The sequence below is a fragment of the Vulpes lagopus genome, chromosome 6 (assembly GCF_018345385.1).
Source record: "Vulpes lagopus strain Blue_001 chromosome 6, ASM1834538v1, whole genome shotgun sequence".
NCBI lineage: Eukaryota > Metazoa > Chordata > Mammalia > Carnivora > Canidae > Vulpes > Vulpes lagopus.
In genome coordinates, this window is record NC_054829.1 from 96,077,424 (window position 1) to 96,105,216 (window position 27,793).

The 27,793-nt window shown below is 35.9% G+C and overlaps 1 protein-coding gene across 1 annotated transcript in view; it reads right to left on the reverse strand.

Moving 5' to 3' along the window:
- Positions 1–27,793, reverse strand: part of STPG2 (sperm tail PG-rich repeat containing 2) — a 560,246-nt gene that overhangs the window by 359,106 nt on the left and 173,347 nt on the right. The gene's annotated exons all lie outside the window — the stretch shown is intronic.

Here is a 27,793-nt window from a genome sequence, read left to right on the forward strand (position 1 = left end):
ATAGAATGTTTCTTTTTTCTTCAACCAAAGAGCATAATTCTAGGCTATTCTCTTGTCCATATTAGTACCTATTCCCACCTGAAATAATCACTGTGGTAAGAAATTACACAAATTATCATAGTTAACTTAAGTCAAGCAACATAAAATTATTATAAAAATTTATGTCTGGAACTAATGAAACCTATAACACTCTTTTTTTAAAGATTTTATTTATTTATTCATGAGAGACACAGAGAGGGGGCAGAGACACAGGCAGAGGGAGAAGCAGGCTCCACGCAGGAAGCCCAATGTGGGACTTGATCCCGGAACTCTGGGATCAAGCCCTGAATCAAAGGCACACGTTCAACTGCTGAGCCACCCAGGCGTCCCAAAACCTATAACATTCTAACTTTTCATTCTTCTAACTGAAGTAAATGCCTATATAATTCAGAATACACATGGAAAACAAGAAAAATAACAAGTAAATACTGTCAAAAGTAAACAAAGACAAATGCTGTAGATGTTTGATTTGCAAAAAGAATTACATAACTAGGTAGGAATAATGAAAAATTTAAAAAACAAAACAATCACCTGTGTATGATATGGCTACGAAACCAGGACTCCTAATCTGTTTGTAAATTCCAATGGATGGCCACTGAATATATACCCATAACTTTATATTTATTCCTATGTGAAACTCATTTGAGACTTGAATTATAGGACATCATTAGTAATGCATTCCTCACAAATGAAAGATTCTGTATTTTATATTCATGAAATAACAGTAGTCAAAATGCTTTGAATCATAAAATATTTATAATACAGTCTTTAAAAATCCTTCACGGGATCCCTGGGTGGCGCAGCGGTTTGGCGCCTGCCTTTGGCCCAGGGCGCGATCTGGAGACCCGGGATCGAATCCCACGTCGGGCTCCCGGTGCATGGAGCCTGCTTCTCCCTCCGCCTGTGTCTCTGCCTCTCTCTCTCTCTGTGACTATCATAAATAAAAAAATTAAAAAAAAAAAATTAAAAAAAAATAAAAAAAATAAAAATCCTTCACTTCATTCTAAAACTTAAACTTCTATATTTTTCCTTTCCAAAGATTGGATGTTCAATCACTAAATCATTATGAATGTTTTCTTGGAGAAATGTCAATGGTACGGTATTATAAAGTTTGCAATACATGCAAAATACCAATAACTGAAATGCTTTCAGATAAGGTAACACTACCACATATATATGATTTGCAAAAAGAATTACATAACTAGGTAGGGATCATGGGAACCATCATTTATCCCTTGCTTAAAATAATTTCCATAGCAAGGCATTTAATTTTTCATGAAATTACTTACTTTGTTATTTAAATTCTTCAATTATTAAGTTGCAAATAATTTGAATGCAACGATAAAATCATTTACTTTCCAAAAGACAAATGAATGGAAATTTTAAAGTTCAGGAAAGTTATGAGGGAAGAGAGAAATGGTGATCAAAAGCTGGCATTTTTATAATTGAATTACAGTTTTACACATTATTTGTCTAATGGGAAACCAGAGAAAAGGAGAGAATATTTTTAAAAAGATAAAAGTTAAAAATAATCTTCATCAAACTTCCTCATTTTATTTTGATTCTGCAAAAAACAGGCAATATTAAAAGAAAAAATAAGTCCACATTGCAAGTTCAAGATTTCAAAACAATTGTCTTTGTTTTAAACAAGCAGATATAGAAGAAACAGATAAAAATTAAGAACATGGAAGAGCCGAATAGTACTATTACAAATTTGAGATGATTGACATATTTAGATCATTGTACCTATTAACTGCAGAATATACTGTCTTTTCAAGTATACATGGAACAGTTACCAAAGTATGCCATATTATACACTATAAAACAAGTCTTAATAAATTTTTGCAGGATTTAAATCAATTAGATTATATTTCTAACTACAGTGAAATAAGACAGGAATCTAGAAAAAAGACAATACATAGTAAACTCATAAGTGTTTGGAAATTAAACAGTACAATACTAATACTCCACTGGATATGTGAAAAATTGACATGACTGGAGCCATTGTAAAATGGAGTAGAGCACCTACTGCAGAGAAATTGCCTTAACCATCACTGAATTGGGTCAAATCAACCTAGCAAAACATCACTTGTTAGAAGTAATTGCCTGGGAAGTCAGCAGGAGAATGGACATCCTAATCACAGAACTAATACTTACAGTCTATGTGAAGATAGAGCCAATAGTCAACCAAGGTATAATCCAGAGTAGTTTAAATTCTCAATACTCTTGGAAAAACTTTTTTTCATTTCTTTAAATAATGTAATTACCTCCTTCCTTTTTCTCATGAAAACCTTCTGCTCGGGTGCCTGGGTGGCTCAGTTGGTTAAACATCTGCCTTAGGCTCAGATCATGATCCCAGGATCCTAGGATCAAGTCCCATGTTGGCTTCTCTAGTCTGCGGAAAGCCTGCTTCTCCTTCACTCTCTGCCTCTGCCTCCCTCTTTTTCTGTGTCTCATGAATAAATAAATAAAATCTTATTTAAAAATACTCTTGCGAGGGGGAGGGGCAAGATGGCGGCAGAGCAGGGTCCCCAAGTCACCTGTCCTCAACAAATTACCTAGAAAACCATCCAATCATCCTGAAAACCTACAAATTCGGCCTGAGATTTAAAGAGAGACCAGCTGGAATGCTACAGTGAGAAGAGTTCGTGCTTCTATCAAGGTAGGAGGACGGGGAAAAAGAAATAAAGAAACAAAAGGCCTCCGAGGGGGAGGGGCCCCGAGGAGCCGGGCTGAGGCCGGGGGAGGGTCCCCAGGACAGGAGAGCCCCGTCCCGGAGGAGCAGGAGCTGCACCAACCTTCCCCGCGGAAAGGGGCTCGCAGGGAGGTGGAGCAGGACCCAGGAGGGCGGGGATGCCCTCGGGCTCCCTGAGACACTAACAGGCACCTGCACCCCGGGAGATGCGCCGAGCTCCCTAAGGGCTGCAGCGCTCAGCGGGACCCGGAGCAGCTCGGAAGGGCTCGGGCGGCGGCTCTGCGGAGGGGGCTGCGGGGCTCCGGGAACAGCTCGGCGGCGGCGGCGGCGGCTCGGGCGGAGGAAGAAGCTCCGCGCGGAGGGGGCGGCGCGGCTCCGGGAACAGCTCGGAGGGGCTCGGGCGGCGACTCCGCGGAGGGGGCTGTGGGGCGGGAGCTGAATCCAACAGCGCAGGCTCCAGAGCACAGGGCGCCGGGACACAGCCCAGGATCCGGCCTCCCCCAGGGACAGGCAGAGGCCGGGAGGGCCCAGGACAGCGAGGACGCTCCTGCCTGGAGCTGAGCAGATCAGCGGCCCCGCCCAGGAGCCCCCAGGCCCTGCAGACGGAGAGCCCCGGAGCTACTGCGGGAGCTGACTCCAGGGTCCCAGAGCTGCCCCCGCCACTGTGGCTTCCTCCCGGGGCCTCACGGGGCGAACAACCCCCACTGAGCCCTGCACCAGGCAGTGGCAGAGTAGCTCCCCCAAGTGCTAACACCTGAGAATCAGCACAGCAGGCCCCTCCCCCAGAAGACCAGCTGGACGGACCAGTTCCAAGGGAAGTCAAGGGACTTAAAGTATACAGAATTGGAAAATACTCCCCCGTGTTTTTTTGTGTGTTTTTGTTTTTGTTTTTGTTTTTGTTTTGTTTTGTTTTTTGTTTTTGTTTTGTCTTGTGCTTTTTTTTCTTTCTTTCTTCTTGATTTCTGATTGCTTCCCCCACCCCACCCCACCCTTTTTTTCTTTCTTTTTTCTCCTTTCTTTCTTTTTCTTCTCTTTTTCCCCCTTTTTTTCTTCTTTCTCTTTTCTTTCCTTCTCTCTCTTTTTCTCCTTTTCCCAATACAACTTATTTTTGGCCACTCTGCACTGAGCAAAATGACTAGAAGGAAAACCTCACCTCAAAAAAAAGAATCAGAAACAGCCCTCTCTCCCACAGAGTTACAAAATATGGATTACAATTCAATGTCAGAAAGCCAATTCAGAAGCACTATTTTACAGCTACTGGTGGCTCTAGAAAAAACCATAAAGGACTCAAGAGACTTCATGAGTGCAGAATTTAGATCCAATCAGGCAGAAATTAAAAATCAATTAAATGAGATGCAATCCAAGCTAGAAGTCCTAACGATGAGGGTTAACCAGGTTGAAGAACGAGTGAGTGACATAGAAGACAAGTTGATGGCAAAGACGGAAACTGAGGAAAAAAGAGACAAGCAATTAAAAGATCATGAAGATAGATTAAGGGAAATAAATGACAGCCTGAGGAAGAAAAACCTACGTTTAATTGGGGTTCCTGAGGGCACGGAAAGGGACAGAGGGCCAGAATATGTATTTGAACAAATCCTAGCTGAAAACTTTCCTAATCTGGGAAGGGAAACAGGCATTCAGATCCAGGAAATAGAGAGATCCCACCCTAAAATCAACAAAAACCGTTCAATACCTCGACATTTAATAGTGAAGCTTGCAAATTCCAAAGATAAGGAGAAGATCCTTAAAGCAGCAAGAGAAAAAAAGTCCCTGACTTTTATGGGGAGGAATATTAGGGTAACAGCAGACCTCTCCACAGAGACCTGGCAGGCCAGAAAGGGCTGGCAGGATATATTCAGGGTCCTAAATGAAAAGAACATGCAACCAAGAATACTTTATCCAGCAAGGCTTTCATTCAAACTGGAAGGAGAGATAAAGAGCTTCCAAGACAGGCAGGAACTGAAAGAATATGTAACCTCCAAACCAGCTCTGCAAGAAATTTTAAGGGGGACTCTTAAAATTCCCCTTTAAGAAGAAGTTCAGTGGAATAATCCACAAAAACAAGGACTGAATAGATATGATGACACTAAACTCATATCTATCAATAGTAACTCTGAACGTGAACGGGCTTAATGACCCCATCAAAAGGTGCAGGGTTTCAGACTGGATAAAAAAGCAGGACCCATCTATTTGCTGTCTACAAGAGACTCATTTTAGACAGAAGGACACCTACAACCTGAAAATAAAAGGTTGGAGAACCATTTACCATTCAAATGGTCCTCAAAAGAAAGCAGGGGTTGCCATCCTTATATCAGATAAATTAAAATTTACCCCAAAGACTGTAGTGAGAGATGAAGAGGGACACTATCTCATACTCAAAGGATCTATTCAACAAGAGGACTTAACAATCCTCAATATATATATGCCCCGAATGTGGGAGCTGCCAAATATTTAAACCAATTAATAACAAAACTGAAGAAATACTTTGATAATAATACACTTATACTTGGTGATTTCAATCTAGCTCTCTCTATACTAGATAGGTCTTCTAAGCACAACATATCCAAAGAAACGAGAGCTTTAAATGATACACTGGACCAGATGGATTTCACAGATATCTACAGAACTTTACATCCAAACTCAACTGAATACACATTCTTCTCAAGTGCACATGGATCTTTCTCCAGAATAGACCACATACTGGGTCACAAATCGGGTATGAACCGATACCAAAAGATCGGGATAGTCCCCTGTATATTCTCAGACCATAATGCCTTGAAATTAGAACTTAATCACAACAAGAAGTTTGGAAGGACCATAAACACGTGGAGGTTAAGGACCATCCTGCTAAAAGATGAAAAGGTCAACCAGGAAATTAAGGAAGAATTAAAAAGATTCATGGAAACTAATGAGAATGAAGATACAACCATTCAAAATCTTTGGGATGCAGCAAAAGCAGTCCTCAGGAGGAAATACATCGCAATACAAGCATCCATTCAAAAACTGGAAAGAACTCAAATTCAAAAGCTCACCTTACACATAAAGGAACTAGAGAAAAAGCAACAAATAGACCCCACCCCCAGCAGAAGAAGACAGTTAATTAAAATTCGAGCAGAACTCAATGATATCGAGACCAAAAGAACTGTGGAACAGATGAACAGAACCAGGAGTTGGTTCTTTGAAAGAATTAATAAGATAGAAAAACCATTAGTCAACCTTATTAAAAAGAAGAGAGAGAAGACTCAAATTAATAAAATCATGAATTAGAAAGGAGAGATCACTACCAACACCAAGGAAATACAAACGATTTTAAAAACATATTATGAACAGCTGTACGCCAATAAATTAGTAAATCTAGAAGAATGGACGCATTCCTGGAAAGCCACAAACTACCAAAACTGGAGCAGGAAGAAATAGAAAACCTGAACAGGCCAATAACCAGGGAGGAAATTGAAGCAGTTATCAAAAACCTCCCAAGACACAAGAGTCTAGGGCCAGATGGCTTCCCAGGGGAATTCTATCAAATGTTTAAAGAAGAAATCACACCTATCCTACTAAAGCTGTTTGGAAAGATAGAAAGAGATGGAGTACTTCCAAATTCGTTCTATGAGGCCAGCATCACCTTAATTCCAAAACCAGACAAAGACCCCACCAAAAAGGAGAATTACAGACCAATATCCCTGATGAACGTGGATGCAAAAATTCTCAACAAGATACTAGCCAATAGGATCCAACAACACATTAAGAAAATTTTTCACCATGACCAAGTAGGATTTATCCCTGGGACACAAGGCTGGTTCAACACTCGTAAAACCATCAATGTGATTCATCATATCAGCAAGAGAAAAACCAAGAACCATATGATCCTCTCATTAGATGCAGAGAAAGCATTTGACAAAATACAGCATCCATTCCTGATCAAAACCCTTCAGAGTGTTGGGATAGAGGGAACTTTCCTTGACATCTTAAAAGCCATTTACGAAAAGCCCACAGCAAATATCATTCTCAATGGGGAAGCACTGGGAGCCTTTCCCCTAAGATCAGGAACAAGACAGGGATGTCCACTCTCACCACTGCTGTTCAACATAGTTCTGGAAGTCCTCGCCTCAGCAATCAGACAACAAAAAGACATTAAAGGCATTCAAATCGGCAAAGAAGAATTCAAACTCTCCCTCTTCGCCGATGACATGATACTCTACATAGAAAACCCAAAAGCCTCCACCCCAACATTGCTAGAACTCATACAGCAATTTGGTAGCGTGGCAGGATACAAAATCAATGCCCAGAAATCAATGGCATTTCTATACACTAACAATGAGACTGAAGAAAGAGAAATTAAGGAGTCAATCCCATTTACAATTGCACCCAAAAGCATAAGGTACCTAGGAATAAACCTAACCAAAGAGGGAAAAGATCTATACCCTAAAAACTATAGAACACTTCTGAAAGAAATTGAGGAAGACACAAAGAGATGGAAAAATATTCCATGCTCATGGATTGGCAGAATTAATATTGTAAAAATGTCAATGTTACCCAGGGCAATTTACACGTTTAATGCAATCCCTATCAAAATACCATGGACTTTCTTCAGAGAGTTAGAACAAATTATTTTAAGATTTGTGTGGAATCAGAAAAGACCCCGAATAGCCAGGGGAATTTTAAAAAAGAAAACCATATCTGGGGGCATCACAATGCCAGATTTCAGGTTGTACTACAAAGCTGTGGTCATCAAGACAGTGTGGTACTGGCACAAAAACAGACACATAGATCAATGGAACAGAATAGAGAACCCAGAAGTGGACCCTGAAATGTATGGTCATCTAATATTCGATAAAGGAGGAAAGACTATCCATTGGAAGAAAGACAGTCTCTTCAATAAATGGTGCTGGGAAAATTGGACATCCACATGCAGAAGAATGAAACTGGACCACTCTCTTTCTCCATACACAAAGATAAACTCAAAATGGATGAGAGATCTAAATGTGAGGCAAGAGTCCATCAAAATCATAGAAGAGAACACAGGCAACACCCTCTTTGAACTCGGCCACAGTAACTTCTTGCAAGATACATCTACAAAGGCAAAAGAAACAAAAGCAAAAATGAACTATTGGGACTTCATCAAGATAAGAAGCTTTTGCACAGCAAAGGATACAGTCAACAAAACTAAAAGGCAACCTACAGAATGGGAGAAGATATTTGCAAATGACATATCAGATAAAGGGCTAGTTTCCAAAATCTATAAAGAACTTATTAAACTCAACACCAAAGAAACAAACAATCCAATCATGAAATGGGCAAAAGACATGAAGAGAAATCTCACAGAGGAAGACATGAACATGGCCAACATGCACATGAGAAAATGCTCTGCATCACTTGCCATCAGGGAAATACAAATCAAAACCACAATGAGATACCACCTCACACCAGTGAGAATGGGGAAAATTAACAAGGCAGAAAACAACAAATGTTGGAGACGATGCGGAGAAAAGGGAACCCTCTTACACTGTTGGTGGGAATGTGAACTGGTGCAGCCAGTCTGGAAAACTGTGTGGAGGTTCCTCAAAGAGTTAAAAATAGACCTGCCCTACGACCCAGCTATTGCACTGTTGGGGATTTACCCCAAAAATTCAGATGCAATGAAACGTCGGGACACCTGCACCCCGATGTTTCTATCAGCAATGGCCACAATAGCCAAACTGTGGAAGGAGCCTCGGTGTCCATCGAAAGATGAATGGATAAAGAAGATGTGGTTTATGTATACAATGGAATATTACTCAGCAATTAGAAACGACAAATACCCACCATTTGCTTCAACGTCGATGGAACTGGAGGGTATTATGCTGAGTGAAGTAAGTCAATTGGAGAAGGACAAACAGTGTATGTTCTCATTCATTTGGGGAATATGAATAATAGTGAAAGGGAATATAAAGGAAGGGAAAAGAAATGTTGGGAAATATCAGGAAGGGAGACAGAACATAAAGACTCCTAACTCTGGGAAAGGAACTAGGGGTGGTGGAAGGGGAGGAGGGCGGGTGTTGGAGGGGAATGGGTGACGGGCACTGAGGTGGACACTTGACAGGATGAGCACTGGGTGTTTTTCTGTATGTTGGTAAATTGAACACCAATAAAAATTAATTTAAAAAAAAATACTCTTGCTTTTACCCTACAAGTAGGAATACTATTTGGGTTTCTTACTGAGTCTGTTTTCCTCAAATTCCAATTCTTTAATACTGATAAACATTCATTTGCCTCTCTTTCTGGCTCATTATTTTCAAGTTGACAAGTCAAAGAACAAATTATAATGGTAGTAATAAAATATTTTAAAGTAAATTATAAGGGGACGCCTGAGTGACTCAGTGGTTGCTTGTCTGCCTTCGGCTCAGGATGTGATCCTGGAGTCCAGGGACCAAGTCTCACATTAGGTTCCCCATAGGCAGCTTACTTCTCCCTCCCTGTATCTCTGACTCTCTCCCTCTGTATCTCTTATGAATAAATAAATAAAATCTTTTATAAAATAAAAAAAACAATAAAGTAAATTATAATGAAAATATGATGTATCAATATGTATGGAATGCAGCTAATATGGCTTAGAGAGAAATCTATAGAGAAGAATAACCAAAATCAAATATCTAAGCATCCAATTAAAAATTTGGAGAAACAGCTAATTAAACCTAAATAAAGTGAAAAGTTTTTTTAAAAAGACAGCAAGAGCAATAAATGGAAAATAGAAAATCAACAAAGCCACAACATGGTTATTTGAAAAGAGCAATAACATTGATTTTCAAAATCTAGCAAGGGATGCCTGGATGGCTCAACAGTTGAGCGTCTGCCTTCAGCTCAGGGCATAATCCCAGAATTCCGGAATCGAGTCCCGCACATCAGGCTCCCTGCATGGAGACTGTTTCTCCCTCTGCCTATGTCTCTGCCTCTCTCTCTCTCTCTCTCTCATGAATAAACAAAATCTTTATTTTAAGTCCAGCAAAATTGACCAACAAATATAATGAGAAGAAAACTGGCACAAGAAATAAACTGAAAAACAGTCCCTTAACCTACTACAGGAATTTAATCTGTTATTAAAAACTATCTCAAAAAATTCTAGTCTCAATTGGTTTCACCAGTGAATTCTAAGAAATATTTAAGGAAAAATACCAATCCCACACAAATTCTTCCAGGAAATAAGAAAAGAAGCAATAGTTATCAACTTAATTTATGAGGTAATCATAACCATGATATCAAAGCTTGACAATGAACTCACTAAAAAGAAAAATTAAACAACAATCTGTCCCTTGGAAACAGAAACATAAGTCCTAAATAAAATATTAGCAAATAAAGTTATATGCTATATAAAGTCATATGCTGTAACGTATAAAAAGGATATGACATCATGAACAGATTAATTCATATTCAAAAAGCAATCAATATAATTTACTAAATAAGAGAATAAAGAAAAATCATAAGTATCCCAAATAGATGTAAAAAAAATTAATGTTTAATATGTATTCCCAATATAAACTCTTAGCAAAGTAGAAATAGAAGAGGACTTCTTTTAATAATAAAGATTATTATTTACTTACTGTTCATATTTTACAATATTGTGAAATATTGAAATGTTCTCCAAGAAACTAAATAAAGATGTTCAACCTCAGGTTTATTCAACATTTTGCTGGTGCCAGTACACTAAAACGTGATAGTCATCTTCATCATCATCATTGTAATCATCATATGCATAGGGATTGCAGTCATTTTCCATAGATTATATGGCTTTGTATACAAATAACCTGAAGTATATACTGCATATAAACTATTAGAATAAATAAGTAAATTTCTCAAGATCACTGGACATAAGGTCAGTATGTATTATGTATTTCTAAATGTTAGAATAAATAATTGGAAAATAATTTTTAAAAATACTTATATTTTAGCACTAAAAAAATCAAATACAGGAGTTTTAGCTCTAGTTAAAATGGAATAAATATAATCCATCTTACCTCTCTCACTGAATCCATCTAAAAACCTTAGACGGAATACAAAAAGCAACTAACTAAAAGCTTTGAAAATTAAATAGGGGGCTTTCCATTCCAGACAAAATGGAATAAGCACATCCCACCTTAATCCTGTAAATTACAACTAAAATCTTAGATCAAATACAGCTATCAGAACTCCCAGAAGAACAGAGAATATAATAAAGTGACTAAGATGCTCAGGATTCAAGGGAAGACCTGATGGTTAATTCAGTTAATTCCCTATCCTCCCCCACCCCCCCACCATATACATTATAGATTAGACACAAGAATAGCCCATACCCTGGAAATGCCAACTGACACAGGGAAAAAAAAAAAAAAAGAAAAGAAAAGAAACAGCTTCAAGAAAAGCCTGTCCTGTCTAGCCAAAGAACCAGTTAGAAGAAATTCCTGTAGGACTTTTGACTACACTCATTTTACTCCACAGAAACACTGCTAAAATGTCTTCATGCTGCCCCTTCACCACCAGGTGCTGTGGAGAATGTGGAGCAGAGCCCTAGCCAGTTACATGCTGCACTAATGAAGTGCACTCTCCTGCTCCCCGTTTGATGATGCAGAAAATACAGGGCAGAGTCTTATCACACAATTCCACTCTATATTAAGTATGACAACAAAAAGGCAGCACCTTGCCTCCTTCAAGCTAGAGAGTGGCAGGGAAGATTACAGAAGAGAGGGAGCTGAAGAAAAGAATCATTTAAATCTGTATATGAAGTCTTTGGTATACCCCCAAGTGGCTCATGGGTGAAACCAGAATCAAATCAACAAAGTAAAAGCTCTGAGAACTTAAATATCATGTGAAATACTGTCCAAGTCTCAAATTGGCCACTGGTAGCATACAAACAGGATAGAACAAAATAACACTACAAAGATTTTAAATACTAAATTGACATCTGAACTACAGCCCACAAAAATGGTCCAGGATGCGTGCCCTAAACCCAAATAAATTGACTATCTGCTAAAATCAATTTCAGTAGGAACCAGAATTGCTTAACATAGATAGTACTGAAACCGTCCAGGACACAATCCAACATCACTCATCATATGAAGGAAAAGGAAAATCTCAACTCAAATAAAAAATATTCAAGAGATGACATCCCCAAAATGAGACAGATGATGCTGGAATTATCTGACAAGTATCTTAAAAAAGATATCATACAAAAGTACCAAGAAGCACTTATAATATTCTTAAAACAAATGAAAAATTAAAAGCTCTTAGTAAGAATATAGAGTATACAAAGAAAAACTAAATGACAATTTTAGAGTGGAAAATACAATTAACACATTTTTAAAATCTCACTGGGTGAGCTAAGTGGCCAAATGGAGATGATAAGGAAAAGAATCAATCAACTTAAAGAGAGATCAACAGAAATTATCCAAATAAAAACAACAAAGATAAAGTAGATTTTTAAATAGATTTTAAAGAATTAACAGAGCCACATATCTGTGTGAAAATACCAAAAGGTCTAACATTTGTGTCAGAGACTCAGGAGAGAAGAGTGCAAGAATTATATATATATTATATATATTATATATATGGAATGGCTAAAAATTCTCAAATTTGACGAAAGATATAAACCCATAAATTCAAGAACCTCAGACAAGATAAACCTAAATAAATCTATACCCAGACACATCATAATCTAATTGCTGAAAACTAAGGACAAAAATAAAAAATCTTGAAATCAATCAGACACAAATGATACATTACCTTTGGAGGAATATCAATTCAAATAAATGATTTTTCTAATATGAAAACCATCCATCTAATTTTCTTTCTGTTCCTCAAATATGTCAAGTTATTTTTTTCTCCCTGGGGCTCTGATGCTAGAAGCTCCTTCTGTCTGGAACAATCTTCCTTAGCCCCTTCTCACCACTAGCTTCTCATTTAGATCTTAACTCAATGCTGTTATCAGAGAAAACTTCTGGGAGTATCAACCTACCCCATATTTCCATCATTGCTCTTTCACAGAACCCTGTATATTTTCATCCTGACGCATAACACCAACAGAAAAAAAGGTCACAATTATTTAATTATTTTACTTTTGGCCTCCTTTCCCCCTGTACATTAAAATATTATTTCCATGAAGGCAAAGATCTTGTTTGTCTTGTCCACCTCTACGTTCCTAACATCTAGAAGTGCTCATGCTAAACCCTCAATGAATATATGCTAAACAAATGAATGAACAACTAGGTAAAGGTTTAAAATTAGAAAGTAAGGGAGAACTAACACTGAGTAAAATTTGGTATAAATTATAACTCAGTTTTCAACATGCACTTGTCTTAACAATGTCTAGAGCTTTAAAAAATATAGATAGTTGGGACCCACTCCACACAATTCACACTATCTAGGGGTGGGGACTTGACACTGACATTTTTTACAGTTCTCTAACTGATTCTAAGAAGCTTTCTACACCAAGGCTAAGAAACACTGACCTTACCAGTTGGCATATAATTCTGGTTCCATTAGCAAATAAATGGAGAAATCTAGCTATAATAATGATCCAATAAATATAATTCTAAAGAAGAAAGGGATATCTTTATCATGAAGCTTGAAGCAAAATCTCTCAGCAAAATAAATTCACATTAGTATGTACGTTCTAGGAATATTGACAGCACAACAAATATTTTACAATGATATTAAAAATAACCTCCATCCTAAAGGGAATTTGAGCAATTTAAGTGTCAAAGAAAATCCAGATGGGGTGCCTGGAGGGCTCAGTCAGTTTAGCATCCAACTTTTGATTTCATGGGCAAACTTAAATGGACAACTTGAATACAAATCTTAACATTTACAATAATATAACATTTAGGTTTACTTCCTGATTTGTGTTTATTTTAATCAAAAAAAAATTATCATTGCAAATCCTGAGAATATCGAAGCTCAAATCAATTATTTTTTAGAACAGGTATTAAAAATAAAATCTCCAAAATTTAGAACAGTATAAGTTCTACATGTGAAAGATAATCAGTTCTTTGAAATGATGTATCTAAACTGGATATATGTAATACTTGATACCAACAAGCAAGAAAACCTCCCTCTACAGAGTTATTTTCACAGTAATCTCTATATGAGAGCACATTCTTATCTCAAGTTAAGTTGATGTTCATCATATATTCCTATAAATTATGTTTAGGGCAAACACAACTAAATTGATGATTTTCTGAAGCCCAATTAGAACTACTGTAATAGGGGCTCACCACCACTATGAAAAAGAATCACGACACTGAACTAACTTAAAGAACCTATAAATGAGATAGGTTACCAAGAAAATAAAACAGAATAAATTGAGAAAAATAGAACAAATTGAGAAAATCTGAACACTGACAAATAATAAATGACTTTCATATTTTTCTATTTTTATGTAAGCTTGACTTATCTTCATGTGGAAATACTGGGGTTCCAAGTGAACAGTCAAAAAGGATTCTTGAGGGACGCCTGGGTAGCTCAGAGTTTGAATGTCTGCCTTCAGCTCAGGGCACGATCCCAGGGTCCGGGATTGAGTCCCACATGGGGTTCCTTGCAGGGAGCCTGCTTCTCTCTCTGCCTATGTCTCTGCTTCTCTGTGTATGCATGTCTCTTGTGAATACTTTAATAAAATATTTTTTTAAAAAGGTAATAAAAATAAAAGATTCTTGAGACAGCCTCAGTACCAAAAGGTGTTTTTATTAAAGCATTTTTATTAAAACGAGGACAGGAGCATGGGCAGAAAGAGCTGCACTGGGGTTGTGAGGAAAGATTGATGATATACTTTCAAGTTGGGAGGGGGTTAGGGTTAGGGAGCTTAAGTCTAAGGAATTTGGAAGCAAAGTTTCCCCGACCTCAAGGGAGCTAGCTATAGTTAGGAAAAGGTCATTTATTACTATCTAATAAAACCTTAGTCATGAGACCCTTCAGATGTATATCAGTGGGCCATATGCTTGGGGGATGATTGCCAACATGTATCTTGGGGAGTAGACAAGTTCCCAAAGAAATTTTTATATGTTAAAGGAGACTAATAGGATCCTGAAGGTTGCGATAATGTTAAGCTAAGATTGCCTTTTGTCCTTAACAAAAGTATTAACATCAGGTTAGTTAAGTTTCTCCAGGAAATTCACTCTGCCTGTCTCAATGTCTTGTCAATGGGCAGTAAATTGTAGGGAAATTTAATTTTCTTTTCTTTTGCCTTTGTTTCCCCACATCAATCTCACCCAGCTAAGAAAAGATCAAAACATAATGATGAAAAGTTTAGATACATGACAGCATTTGAAAATAAGTAAAATAAATTTAATATTTAAAAAGTATATTCAGGGGCAGTTGTCTGGCTCAATCATTAATGTGTGAAACTCTTGGTCTAAGGGTTGTGAGTCAAGCCCCATGTTGGGCATGAAGCCTACTTAAAAAATGTTTTAAATAATTAAACTTAAAAAATAAAGAAAAAATTATATCCATATTTAGGTAAAGACATATCCACAAGCTATACTGAAATAAAGAATAAAAATAACCTCACATAGTCTTGGATTTCAGAAAATGTAGGCACAAAAAAACCACAGCGAGGCTACCCGCAAGGTACAAAATAAAAGAAATCCATTTTCTCAACTTTTTTATCAACTTTTATGAAGGCAATGCCAAGTATTTCTTTTAGACAATATATCAATTTGACAAGGATTTCATCTCCTTTTAGACTCATTCAATATTTCATAATTATATTATTCTTCCTTTGAGGTAAGTACTGCTTATAAGAAAAAAAGAGAATCTTCTGATTTATATTCTTCCTTTAATGTCAAACTATATGCTAAGAACCTAGTATGTATGTACCTAGTATGATACAAAACCAGGAAGGACAACAATGAAAACAGAATATCTGCCTTTAAAAAACTAGACAATCTGTTTAAAGTTAAGACAAATTAAAACCAACTTCAAAGAAATGGTCTTAAGTGTGAGTGACAATGGCCCAAAGTAAAATTAAGATTTTTAAAAGATATTCTTGAATACTGAAAGTCATAGAAGGCTCATTAGAAGATTGAGAAAAAGGGATGCCTGGGTGGCTCAGCACTTAAGCATCTGTCTTCACCTTAGGGCATGATCCCCGTGTCCCAGGATAGAGTCCCACATTGGGCTCCCTTGCGTGGAGCCTGCTTCTTCCTCTGCCTATATCTCTGCCTCTCTGTGTGTGTCTCTCATGAATAAATAAATAAAACCTTTTTTAAAAAAAGAAATTGAGCAAAATATTACTAATCTCCATCTTTTCTGTCAAAAGTTTCCCACTGAAACCAAAAATTCAAATATTGGTTAATATGAATAGATTTTAAGACACTTGACAGTACTTGTTGGGGATAATCAGGATGTTTCAAATAAAGCTAAATCTGCAATTCCTAATAAATTCTATCTCCTGATATTGAGATAGCCTGCAGATAAAATAGTATGTACTATTAAGAATATTTTAATGCATTCAGGAGAACTCTACAGATATCACAAAGTATGATGGGTCATTCCTCACACACACACACGCACACACACACACACACAGAGAGTTGATCATATACTGATTAATAAAGAAAGCCTTTACATTTTTAATACATTGAAATAATTTAATATATTCTATGTTTCATAATGGAAGCAAGTTTGAAAGAATAACAATTAGAAAGCCAATTTTATAAAAATTAAATAGTACTCTTCTAAATACATCAAATTTTTAAAATATGAAATAATACTTTAAGACAAAATTAAAAATAATATAAAATGTGCAGAATACAGCTAAGCAGTAAATGAAGGAAATTTATTGTCTTAAAAATACATATAATCAAAAGGAGACTGAAAATGCAGTATATGAAGGAAATTTATTGTCTTAAAAATACATATAATCAAAAAGAGACTGAAAATAATTGATTAAGCTTCCATTTCAAGACACTAGAAAAAGAACAAGTCAACCTAAAGAAACTACAAAGAAAAATTATAATCAATGAAATAGAAAATATAGAACAGATAAAAATCAACAAAGTCAAAGTTTTCTTTAAAAACAGATTATAAATAATGGTAAACTTCTAGCAAGATTGATTACAGAAAAAAAGGAAGGGGAGGGAGGGAGGGATGGAGGAAAACACAAATTACCAATATCAGGAGGAAAGGAAGGGGCATCACTATAAATCTTATAGACAAAAAAAAGGATGGAAATACTATGATTAAGCAAATATATTTGCCAGTTTGGAAGAAATGGGTATATTTCTCTAAAAGGTAAATTAATAGAAGTAGACAAAAGTAGAAAAACAAAATATAAATAGTCCAGTATCTATTAAGGTGTATAAAAATTGGTTTTATTTTTATTTTAGTACATCAAGATGATATGACAGATTGAGAGATGAGAAGACAAAGTTTGCTAAAAGCCTGTTATACTCACAGATCCCAATGTCATAGAGGGTCACACAGAGAAACACCACGATTGGTGGGGAGGCAGGAAGATGAAAATATGGATGAGAGCCTTTACTGTGATTTCCACAGGAAGTAACAGCGAGACAGGGTATGTAGGTTTAGGATTGGCTAATTTGAATAATTTCAGCAGGCTTTGCAGCACAGTGGGCTGTTCCTTGTCTGGTACCTGTTCTTGGGGTGATTAAAGCCAGAAAACAATGGCCCCTAGTATAAGAACCCCATAGAGGAGTTGGTTGATGGTGAGCCCTGGATTGGTTAGTTTGCCTAAGAAAGGAACACTTATAGGAGAGTCATTTACTATCTCCAGTAATTGGTTAATCCTAAAGTGCAGTCTCTTCAAGGTCAACAAGACCCCAGACACCAAATCATCAGAAATACACATTTAATAGATAAGGGAATCAAATTCTTTCTTTAAACCCTTCCCACAAGTAAAATCACATGTCTAGAAGTCTTTAAGAGTGAATCCTTATCAAAATTTAAGGAAGAATAAATCAATCTTGCAAAAAATAAACTCTTCGAGAGAATAGGAAGAAAAAGAACACTTACTCTTTTTTAAGAACACAGCATAACCTTGACTTCAAAACCTTAAAAAAGTCATTACAATAAAGGACCTCATCTGTCTTCCTTGTCAATAATTCTATCACCAGTACTGCCCTCCTTTGGCTTATTTACTGTTACGATATTCTAGACATTAATTCTGATCAAGGAACTTATTTCACAGTAAAAGAAATGTAGCATCAGGCTTGTGCTCACAAAATTCACTAGGTCTAACATACCCTCATCACTTAAAAGCAGTCAATCTACAAGAACAATAGAAGGGCTTGCTGAAAACTCAATTAAGGTGCCAGTTGCAAGATAAGACCTTGAGACGACAGAGTTTAAGCACACATAGTGCTTCATATGCAATATACATCAAGTACCTCTTCTCATTATTTTACCAATAACACACAAAGTGTTTGCCTCCTGTCTCCATAACTTTGAGCTCTATTTATTTATAAATTTTGATTCCCAAGAGAGAAATGCTTCCACTTAGAGATACAGCTCTGATTCTACAGAACTGAAATTTGAGTGTTTAACTAGCATTTGGGGTGACTGATGCTACTGAAACGAAGTAGAGGTTACTCTATTGACTGCAGTGATTTGTCACAATTAACAAGTGAAATCTAAATTGCTGATACACAGTGAAGGCAGGAAACACTTTATCAGGGCACAGGTTTAGTCTTCCATTACATAAAGAACACTGAACAACTGATACCCTGATTGAGGGCAAAGGAAACATGGGGGGGGGGGGCGGTGCAGAAAAAGGAAGTCAGAAATATCATCTACAGCCTTGGACTAGTTAAGAAATAAGGGCTGCGGCAGCTATTCAGATAAATTTCCTTCTCTCTTCCTGTGTGTGTGTGTGTGTGTGTGTGTGTGTGTGTGTTTTAACTATTTTCATCTTCCTTCTTTTTATTTTCTAAAAGTTTTATAAGAAGTTAACAAAGTGGGGTGCCTGGGTGGCTCAGTCAGTTAAGAGACAGACTATTGATTTCAGCTCAGGTCATGGCCTCACAGTTGTGAGAGCAAGCCTGTATCAGGTTCTGCACTCAGTGGGGCGTCTGCTGTAGATTCTCTCTCCCTCTCTGCCCCTCTTCATTTCCTCTCACTCACCTATGTGCATACACACACACTCTCTCTCTCAAATAAATCTTTTTTTAAAAAAGGGAAAAGAAAAAAATTTATAACAGTATTTAGATAACAAAATATTTAGATAGGCTATGACCAAATTTTTATTCCAGTCTGAACTCAGATCACATAGGATTTTAATTGTTGAACAAATGAACTGGCCAGAGATAGAAAATCACTGTTGGAAACTTTTATCTCCTCATTTTGAAGAGTAAGAAAACTTTTGTTATACAAAATATAGTTGTATGATATTAGGCAGAAACAAGAGTTGTTTGGAATATCATGTGGAAATTCACATATGAGTAAAAAGATGCATATGGATGCTAAGTGGTCAAGGGAGTGAAATATACCAGATTTTTAGCTTTTTATTGTTCCAGGGCCACGCATGGGAATCTTCAAACCATATTTGTGCTTTGTTAAATGGCTCTCTGTTGGATTCAGCCAACAGGCTATAATAGAAGGTATTAGAAAGACTGGTGAATGAAGGTATTTCTTCCTATGTATCTGCTTCTTAATTTGAAAGCAGTAATTCTTTCCCATAGCAGCAAATGAATCTGTGTAGCTACAATTTTTCCAACATGCTCCTGCTTTAGTTTTCCTTATGTCACTCTGTATCCCTTCAAAATTATACCACATAAGCTACAAAATAATGACAGGTCAATATAAAATATAGGAATCAGATTGGGATGGATGCCACAAATTTAGCAAAATTTAAACCTCAGAGATTATACAGAATATGAGTCATTTTGCTGTTGTTCATTTTAAATAAACATGACACCTTCATAGTTGGGACAGATTTCATTTACAAAACACATGAAAGTACAACCAAAGAGTAAAGATAAAATCATTTCTTCATGAAGTTATTACTTACTTCTGAGACTAATGTAGGGCAACCAAAAATACCTAAAACTATAGAACAGCATTCTTCTCACAATCTGTATAGGTACTGACAGGCAATTGCACCCAATCAAAATATAGGCTACTAGAATCTGGCTTATCCCAAAGCATCTGGATCAGGAGTTGCCTTCACTATTCTTTCTCTGCTTTGATGAAGATAGCATCCAGCAGCACTTATTCTTGCTACTTGCATATCAAACACATTTTCTGAACTAATGAAGTTAGACGATTACATGAAAATTTAGAGAGGCTTCAAAATGTAATGGAAATACAGGCAGTATCTAAGTGCACTGAGACCAACTCAGTTTCCTGTGTGTCAGAAATCATTTGCATAAATTCCTTTACTTGCATTAATAAGCTTATATCCAGAAAATCATTTTAATGTACCTTCCCTCACCAATGGTTAGATGAATGATACAATACCAATAAGCAAGCTAATCAACCAACAAAATAAACTCTAAATACTATGCAAAAATCAAAGTATTTTCTATATAAATCCCAGTGAGAAATTCTAAAAAAGATTGAGGGTAATATAGTTTTTAGTCAGAATAACTTTGATTCTTGTGAAATAGTTCAGATGAAATCCATTTCTAATACATTTTTACTATCTTCAAAGTCCCAAGGATCTGATCTCACTTTTGAGCTCCTGAGACACTAGCACCAGCTGAGCTATACCGCCTCTTCAGAAAGCTGAATCCCAGCAATAACAGGTCTCTCCAAGTTTTCAAGTTATAATAATTTCACCTATTCCTCTTGCTCCCCAAGGCCTAAAAATGGTGGCACTGATTGCCTCTGTTACTATTTCTAAGATACTTTAGTGTTTCTTTTTGCCTTTTCAGTTCTCCAATATATACAATTACTTGTATTATCTATTTCTGACTAGACCCTGACTGAGGACTTTCTTTTTTTTTTTTTTTTCCCCCTGCTGAGCAAGGAGCCTGATATAGACTCCACCCCAGGATCCCAAGATCATGACCTGGTGAAGGCAGATGCTTAACCAACTGAGCCACCCAGGTACCCCAACCATTTTAACTTTCTATTTGCAGTAGCCACCAGTATGGGGGAAGGATAGTATTACTCTAGCACCCATCCAGGCTCTCAAGCATTAAGTGGAATTCATACTTTATCACTTCTGGGATTTCTTAACTTCAGTCTCCATTTATCCACCATTACTACCCAACGACCAATCTTACCAGAGTTCACCCACAATGTGGGAGAGCATGATGCAAGTTTCACACTCAAATATCAACTCCCTTGCTCCCATCTTTCTTTATCCTTATATATCCTTCCAGTACAGGAGAGGCTCTTTCTTTCAGTGTAGCAGTAAAATTCCCTTGTTCTGTAATTTTCCTATTCTCTTTCCTCTAGTAAGATTCTTGTATTTCAGCTATCACCATGAGGAGAATATGCCCCAGTTATCCTGCTGGTCCCAAGAGCCACCTCAGTCAAATGGCAGCATAAGGGAGAATATGCCCCAGTTATCCTGCTGGTCCCAAGAGCCACCTCAGTCAAGCATAAGACAGATTTTCCCAAGCAAACCTGCACCCTGGGGTAAATTTCTCTAGCTAAACTGCAATCCTGCAGTTTAATAAATGGATTTTGTTTGATGCTGCTGAGATTTTTGAGTTTATCATTCAGAAATAGCTAATTAACAGAGAAGTTGGATCTCTTAGCCAACCTCTACTTCTAGAATATTAAAGGAAAGTGGAAATTAGAAGACACTTTCACTCTTTAAAAGCTCTATTATAAAGCTATGGACTCCACAATTATCATCTCTGAAATGAGCTTCAAGAAATGTTTCCCAAGTCAAAATCTGAACATTTATTCTGTCTCTGCATTTCTGACATAGCAATACCATGGAAGACAGAGGGTCTCTCTGGTTGAAGAAGGTAAATGTCACTTTAAAAAGATGTTAAAAAGAAAATGACATTACCATATTTCAATTTATGCTTTTCATTAATATTATGGAATGATAAAAAAAGAGTATAGGCTTTGGAATGGAATTGACTTAGCTTTGAACCATAACCCTGCCATTTACAATTTTTATAGCTAACTTACTCATAGCTTACTCACAAAATAAATAAGTGTTCAAAGCAATAATATATTTATCTATTACTATGACCCTATTATGTTATCCCTATTTAATTTACCATCCTTCTTTAATATCTGAGGAAATTGAGATTTAGGGGCACCTGAGTGGCTTAGCTGATTGAGCATCTGCCTTTGGCTCAGGTCATGATCCCAGAGTCCTAGGATCAAGTCCCAATCAGGTTCCCTGCTCAATGGGGAGCCTGCTTCTCCCTCTGCCTCTGCCTGCTAATTCTCCATTTGTGCACGCTCTTTCTCTCTCTAATAAATGAATAAAATCTGTTTTAAAAGAAAAGGAAAGAAGAGAAGGAAAAGAAAAGAAAAAGAAAAAGAAAAAAGAAAAGGAAAGGAAAAAAAAGAAAAAGAAAAAGAAAAAGAAAAAAGTAACAGACTTAAAGAAGTTGCCTAAGCTCAGGCATCTAGGAGGTGGAGTAGAAATCAAAAAACCCTTTCTCGGGATCCCTGGGTGGCGCAGCGGTTTGGCGCCTGCCTTTGGCCCAGGGCGCGATCCTGGAGACCCGGGATCGAATCCCACATCAGGCTCCCAGTGCATGGAGCCTGCTTCTCCCTCCGCCTGTGTCTCTGCCTCTCTCTCTCTCTGTGACTATCATAAATAAATAAAAAATTAAAAAAAATAAAATAAAAAACCCTTTCTCTACAAATCAAAACTACAATGAGAATGGCTAAAATCAACAATACAAGAAACAGGTGTTGGTGAGGATGTGGATAAAGGGGAACCCTCTTACACTGTTAGGGGAGGGCAAACTGGTGAACTCTGGAAAACAGTATGGAGTTTCCTCAAAAAGTTAAAATTAGAACTACCCTATTATCTAGCAATCGCACTACTAGGTAAGGTTACAAAAATACTAGTTCCAAGGGATACAGGCACCCATTGTTTATAGCAGCAATATCAACAATAGCTAAAATATGGAAAGGGCCCAAATGTACATCAACTGATGAATGGATAAAGAAGATATGAAATACACACACACACACACACACACACACTATAGAATATTACTCAGTCATTGAAAAGAATGAAATCTTGCCATTTTCAACAACATGGATGGAGCTAGAGAGTATTATGTTAAGTGAAATATGTCAGTCAGGGAAAGACAAATACCCTATGATCTTGCTCATACATGGAATTTAAGAAACAAATCAAATGAACATAGGAGGAAAAGAAAGAGAGGCAAACCAAGAAATAGACTCTTAATTCTAGAGAACAAACTGATGCTTACTGGAGGGGAGGTGGGAGTGAGGAAACAGGTTTAACAGGTGATGCAGATTGTAGGTAAGTACTGAATCACTAAATTCTATACCTGAAACTAATATTGTACTACTGTATGAAAACTATTGTACTATTATTGTATGTTAACTAGCTGGAATTTAAATAAAAACTTGATGACAAAAATCAATATTTCTCTGATTACAAAGCTTTTGTTCTTAAACTTTAACCTATTCAGGGATGATATTCAAAATATTTAACAACTCAAATTAATATAAATTAAAATATAAATAAATATATAAATCAAAATTTATTTTTAAATTCCTTTCATTCTCAACTTTCTGTATTATAAGCCTGTTTATCAAGTAATAAATGTTGTAGTGCAAACTATTCACGAAATAAGCCTAATAAATTCAAGTCATTTTTTAATTTTTAGAAAATGTTGCTCAAATTTTTTGTGATTTTTTTTGATGCCAACTGTCATTAGGCAAATGATGCTCCTTTCTGAGCCATGAAGTGACCTAAGTATATTAAATTCTTCCAACTCTCCCACTAAATTGATAGTCATTAATTTTGAGTCTCTCAATAACTATAGGAAAGTTATTAACTTCAATATTGCTTGTAATACTGAATCTTCTATCAGGCTCTGCTAAACAGAAATTGCATTTTAAGAAAAGTTCTGTTCTTTACAATGTCTGAGATCCTCACAGTTACCTATCTCTTGTTTTAAGTCATAAAAATCACTTATTATACTGTCATATTTATTTTTCATAAGCCTAATTCTTCAAGCCAGAGGAGAAGAGCACAAAACAAGAAAGTAAACTCTATTACTCGATTGCTTCAGTTTGAATTCTGACTCTGTCATTTAAACTTTAAATTCTGAGCCTCAGTTTCCTCATTTTTTTAAGATTTATTTATTTATTTGAGAGAGAGAGAGATAGAGCATGTGCACAAGTGGGGGAAAGGGCAGAGGGTAAGGGGGAGGGATAATCCTCAAGCAGACTTCCCACTGAGTGCAGAGCCTGTCATGGGGCTCCATCCTAGGACCCTAAGATCATGACCCCAGCCAAAAGCAAGAGTTAGCAGCTTAACTGATTGAGACACTAGGAATTCCCTAGTTCCCTCATTTTTAAAAATCTCCATAATTATAGTACTCAAATGAGTATCATTTGGCATGATGCCTGGTACAGAATAAACACTATATAAGCACTAGCTCTTATTTTTATTAATAAAATTAATTTCATTAATATCTGTGAGAGATGTTTTGTTTTTTAACAATTCACATCATTACGTGAATATAAAATGTAACAGATTCTCAGGGGTGATTCCCCTAATATTCACTCAAAATCAAAGTGTCCAATACCACTAACTTCTCTCCAATCCTCTAATGGGTAGGAAAAGAAGATTTATACCACTGTTAACCTGCACAGCTTGCCCTCTGGAGATTTTACTGTATTAATGAATTTTCTTTGAGACTACCCACTGTGAGAGAGTTTTAAGCTTTATTTCATTCCCTAGAGGCCTTGGAAGCTTTAAAAATTAAAATTCAATGTCATCTGGTTTGGCAAAGGTTCTCATGGTAAAAGTGAACTTTAGTGATCTACTTGTCACTCTCTGGCCCCCCTTAATTTAGCTTTTAGCCTTTGTACTCCTTATTTCTTCCTAATTCTGGAAGAACTCATGAATATATTTATTTCTAATTTATCTATAATTTTGATGTTTGCAAAGAATGGGTCAGTTCAGTTGCCAGTAGATCATGCCATTCCAAATATATATTCATCATTAACTCATGAGTACTATTTTATTTTAAAATAATATATTCACAGCATAAATAGATATCAAATTAGAATTCTAAAATGAACAGTAAAATTGTCTTCCTTGACCTCTCTCTAGTTCCATTCCCAGAAATAATTTATTTTAACAGTAACTGAGTTATTACTTAGAGGTTTTTTGGGTTTTTCTTTTCTTTTTTTTTTTTTTTTTGTATTTAACCATTACAAGTTTAATATAAGGACTTATACTGCAATTTGTCAATTTTTGACAACTCTTGACTCTGAGTACTATAAGAAGAAATCTGGCACATTTTACAGTTTCCCAATCTTTCACTTCTTGTTTTTATTGTCCTACTGATACTAAGTTTTCTAATATTTATATTTCTATATTATAACTAGGTCCTCCATACTTCGTATAGATTGATCTAAAACCACTCAGTATTAAAACAAAAATTTGAATATCATAGTTATTTCCTATCAAACCAACTAGTATGGCCAAACACATAGAGAAGTAAATGAAATTCTGTCACCAAATTCACGATTCTTCAAGAATGACCCACAAATTAGCTAAAAATGCCTTCTTTATTAATTTGTTTTTATTTTACTCTACCCAGGAAATGTTTATTCTAGGGGTATATCACCATTCTCTCATTTCCCTTTTTATATTTTGCTGGAGCATCCTTATACATGGAAATGTAAAAGTACTAACTTTCTGAGCTGTCCCATGCCAGAAAATTATTTTCTTGATTCATTTACATTGGATAAAGGCAGAATTTTATATTCGTATTTATCTCCTCTTGGAAATTCAAGAAAGTATTATTTCATTATCTCCTAGCTCTGAAATGTTACTAATGCTGCTGGGAAAGTGTTTGATATCATTATGCTTCTCATCCCTCTGTAGGTGACCTAGTTACTTTTCTCTGTGGAAGCTTCAAGGGTATTTTAATTCTAGTTTTCTGAAAATGCAAAACAATATAAAAGGGATGTATGTCTTTTAAAATTCAAGTTCCTTGGTATTTTGTTGAGTTCTTCTAATTGAAGATTTTTGTTTTTATTCAGTTCAGGATAACTTACTGTTTTTTATATCAAATACTCCTAACTACTATCTTATCATTCTGTTTCTGGAATGCCTAATAAACAGATGTTTGGCTTGTTTCTAGCTTCCATTTATCATATTTTCAATTGGTTTGTCTTTTTATATTAAAATAATACTATGTTGTAGTTTTAAAAAAAAAAACCTATTTCATTGGGACCATGTAAAAGAAAGAGAGATATATGTATATGTCTTTCATATGAAACCAGAAGCCTGAGTTTTTAAATATTTTTACATGAAACTTATAAAAATGTTGAAAATCAAACTATATACTCTTTAAAATTATAGCATATCTATACATGTAAATTTTAAATATGTAGAAGGTAAATTTTCTAATATTTTAAGTAAAAATTTTAAAATTAATTCCATTATTTCATAAGTTTGAGATCAATTTTGACCTGAGATCAATAATTTGGATTTTTTATGAGATATATACTCAATATGTTTTAAGGGCATGATATTTGCAGAAGAGTTTCCAAAATTGAAGTGTTCTGTGTGATTAAACTATTTTGCTTCTTGGGTAAGCAAGGTACCGCCCAATACTTTCAATTGCAAGTATTTCATGTCAAAAAACAGCAATACTTAAAAAAGGAGTTTCCATATCCAAGTTAAAAGAGAAAAATTTAAATTAAGTAAAAGCAACTGATAGAATAACTCATCTTCTTTAGGGCTCATCACCAACTTGTTTCACTACAAACACATTTAGCAAATGCATATGCATTCTTTATGGGTACCTTCATAGATTTGCATTTTTTCCTAGTAGCTATAATATTATAAGAGAAATAACTATGAATTCACTAAATATTCTTATGCTTAAAAACTCTGTACTAGTAATAAATGACTTCTGACATTCTCCACAGTGGATCCTAATGTGTACAATGACTCACTTGAGAAACACAACACAACCATAAAATTTCTCAAGATAAAGAAATGATCTATTAAAACATTTTTAAAAACCACATTTATTTAACAAGTATGAGACTCTCCCGTGTCAAGAACACTGCTGGATGATTTTAGACTCTCTTTGAACTTACAGCGACAAAAAAAAAAAAAATCATAAAACCTGATGCTAATGTCTGATAGCATTTCTGATAGCTCTCATCAAATTAATTTCTTTCACATCTTAGACATTCCCAGATATCAATTTAACTAGCTTGCATTTGTCCTTTCTTTAAACTAGTTCTTCCTAATTTTCTATCAGTTACCTCACCACTAAAAACACTATTATTCAACTCTTGGCATTGTGCACCTACTAAAATTTTATTTCAGCAAGCAATGCTACTTCTCAAGTTGATGGCTAAACTTTAAAACCTGGTTGATGAGCTTGTTTTGATAATTTGTTATTAATAATATAATGACAGCCCAATTTCTATAAAAATTCATTTTAACAATACCTACACATGGAAGGCTAACTTTTTAACTGCAAATTTCAAATTGATCTTTTAGTAAATTTATTCTGAATGAAACAGTCAAGTACTCATTTTTAAACTTCATCTGCTTTACTTATTTCAACTTATTCAATAGAAGGTATTTATAAAATGGAAATTTAGTTAGAAAAATTCATATCAACAGTTTAAAATACAAATTAGCATGGATTAAAACAGGGCACTGAAGAGTCTTAGGTACAAGATGGATTTAAACTGAAAAGAAAAAATTTACACTGATAAATAAACTGAGCTGAACCTAAAGTAAACCTTCTACTTCATACACAACATGATTATATTTTCCTAAATATCCTAAAAACAGATGTTCTCTGGCCCGAAAGGAGATGTTCCATGTAATAGTCTCTCCCAGAGCAATGCTAGACTTCTGCTTAGCCTTCAAGAATTTTGTTCAACTTTAAAAATAAGGAAGTACATGCTAGCCAAAGATGTTACAACAGCCTA